Raw genomic sequence first — 3,328 nt, forward strand, 5'->3', positions numbered from 1 at the left:
GCTTTGTACAGTTTTTTTTTTTTTAAAACAAAACAAAACCATAGTCAGTGTTTCTAGATGTCACTTCGTCTGTCTCATTATCCTCCAAAGAATTTGGGAATAATAGAGACTGCCAGGCAGAGCAGTTGCTAAAGGTACGGAAAGCTAGGACAGTCCCAGCGTTTCCTGTTGCAGTGTGGAAGTCAGAAAGGGAAGATGGAGGGTCCAAGCTGCATCGTTAACCCGGGTACCCAGTGTGTGTTTTCCACTGAGTAATCGATTTGTCAGTAAAGGATTTTAAAAGGCAGAAACGCCATTTGTGTTGTTACCAGCTCACCATGGAGACAGGAGTCTGAAGCAGAGCCTGATTGAAGTCCGTGCTTTCCCAGTGCTGGTGCTTCCTTGTGTGAAGTTCCTAGAGTTGATTAAGAACAGGTAATCCCTTCTCAGTAATGATCTGGCAATAAGTCTTCAAACCTTCTTCAGAAAATACGACCTCAGGAGCGGCAGTCAGCTCCTGTGATGCTGATTTCTAACTGGGCGCTAACTACAGTGATGGAGGCTCCCTAGAATGAGCATGTGAGCACCTCCCTTAGTGTCATCAGTCTGTGCTCTGTACCCAACAGACAAGTGACTGGGACTGATGGAGGTGGTGATTTAAAAAAAAAAAATGTATTTGATCAGTTTTTGGAGAGGTTCGGGATGTTAAGGGATCAAAAGAAAAATTTTAAGAGAGAATTTTTAAAAATGAAATAAATTATTCTGCAGTCTAAGTCTCAGAAAATCCAGACCCAGATTGAGTCCAACTAATGATTTTTTCCTAAAGATCTGTAAAATGATTATGAAAAATGGTCAGATGAATTAAACATCTGCATGTTTCATAACTTTAAGCTTTTTGGGTGGTAATTATTAGTCCATTATATTATTAAAACCACAGCCTCTGGGCTGGTGAGATGGCTCTGCAGGTAGAAAGGAACTTGACATTGAGCCTGATGACCTGAATTTGATCCCCAGCCACCCCCGTGACAGAAGGGAGAGCTGACTCCTGCAAGTGGTTTTTTGACCTTCACGTATGGCACACATGTTCCCTGTCACCTTCTCAATAACTAGGTAGGGGCTTAAAAACCAAGACAAAAACCCACCATCTCTGCTGGCTATCTGAACCGACAGCTTTTAAAAGTTCAGCCAAAGCAAAGGTTAGTGCTGGGCCCTGCGCTTTGGCTGTCTGTCTGTCCAGTCTGTTGCAGCCCCACCATTCACGTGTTTTCGTACTCGCTGTGCTGCCTCCTTCGTTTATCTACCGGCGCTGAGTCTTTGGCTCCTAGCACACTGGTTAGCTCAGGTGAGATTATGCTGCAGTCACTCCCAAGGCTCAGAGTGGAATTGAGGACCGCTGTGTGCACTTTTAGCTTACATTGCTTGCCAGCAGTTACCTAGTACCCTGCGCCAAGTATCTTCTCATGCCAGGGCACAGGTTCAAGGGCAGTGGCCATCTGCAACACCATCGTTACAGAGAGAAGGCAAAACAAATGACTAGTGGAAACAGGCTAGGCGCAGTAAGAGGCCTCCATCAGGCAGCTCCATGGTTGGGGGAAGGGTTTCACTGTAGGTGAGTGTGACAGAATATCCAGAGCCATCTGGGGCAGTCTGCCAAAGCCACCTCTCGGGGACAGAGAGAAGACCAGAGAGAAGGCAGGGAGAGGCAGTTGCCAGGGCTATGGGAGCAGAGAAGTTGGCAATCATGGTGGGAGACCTGCCAGTTGTAAGGGTTATGCTGCCCCGGGAGGTGGCCAGGTGAGCTGGGACAGCCTGGGAACTAGCATGCAGCTCTGACCTGTTGGGGACTTGTTTTTCACAGAGAACTAGAAACTCCTTCTGGAGGCTGGAGGGCTATGAGAACTGTTAAAAAGTAATGGTTTTCTGACAAGCAGAACCCCACTTTACAAGGTTTCAGAGGAATGCTGAGTGTTTACAGGGTCAGGGTCCAGCCTGAGCTGAGCCCAGATGACAATATTGGGGTTTGGAACTTGACAGAAATACAGTGGGATACGTGTGCTCTGGCCAAAACCAATCCCAGTGTCAGGAGGGCAGAGAACTGTATTCCTGTCACCAAATGAATTAGGAGCTTTCTCCCATCGTGCAGAAATGAACTGTTCTCTATCTAGTATTGGGAATGAGTGGCTAGGTGTAGTGTAGTGATCTGCCTTACAGTGTAAAAAGGACACGTGGCTTAGGGCCTTTGGGTTCTAGTCTGGGTTGGATTGTAAATGTCTGCAAAGACCAAAGGTCTTATCTCCAGCCTGTGGTACTGGAAGGCAGGGGAGCATCTGAGAGGTGGGGCTAAATGGGAAAAAGTTAAACAATTTGAAGTTAGACCTCTGAAGGAGATACCGAGACTGCAGCCCAATCTTCGCTCTGCTTCCTGGCCAACATCAGAGGAGCACTTTTCTGAGGCGACAACTTCTAGCATCTTTGGAAAGTTAGTTATATCAAATGATGCTTTGTTAGGGCACACAAACTGTTTTCCTGAAGTAGACACAGGTGAAAGGATGTTTGGCTACAGCAGACACCTGAAAGGACTCTTGATGAAGGAGTGTAACTATGACCCCACAGACGGTGGGAGACCAGCACTGAGCTTTGGTTTGATTTCTCCGCCTATCTATTCTTCACTAAAGACGCTCATGTATTGGTTCACCATACATAGTGTAGTTGAGCTCAGCTTGTGGTAATGCCACCATTGAGAGAGGCTCGCCCAAGAACTGCTCCTGAGGTTCCTGCAGCAGCTTGCAGAGTCAGTGGCCCCGGCCCAGGCCTGTTGGCGAGCCAGGTGGTTTCTTCAGGATTGAACTGCCGCTGCCTGGTGTCTGCTTGCCTAGAGGGCTGGTCTGAAGCTGCTGAATCATATTTGGTGTTTGCTACAGGACTAAACTGCTGCCAAAGAGGATCAAGCTCGCCCCCAGAGAACACTGCTGAACAGGTCCACTTCTCCCGTGTCCTAGTAACTTCTCTCCTCCACTTCCATTGCTGGGTGGTGGACCAGATGAGAGGTTGAACCCTTATTAAAAGTAGGTTTCAAAAACTTGATGCCTACACTTTTCCTCCACCATGTGCTTCTGCTGTGATGTCTAGTCCCTCCACCATGAGCCAGAATCCTCCCTTCTTGAACTCTGATTCCGTGAGGCATTTTGTGACAGCAGCGGAAGGCTGCGTAACTCAGGTTCTGAGGCCAGCTCAGGTAAAGCAGATTGTCTGGCTCGGTGGAACTGGTGCTTTGGTCATTCTCTGAGACATCTGCAGTTTTCACTTCCCTTAACCGTGGCCTTACCTCTACGTGATACTGGCATTAATG

The sequence above is a fragment of the Rattus rattus genome, chromosome 3 (genome assembly GCF_011064425.1).
Source record: "Rattus rattus isolate New Zealand chromosome 3, Rrattus_CSIRO_v1, whole genome shotgun sequence".
NCBI lineage: Eukaryota > Metazoa > Chordata > Mammalia > Rodentia > Muridae > Rattus > Rattus rattus.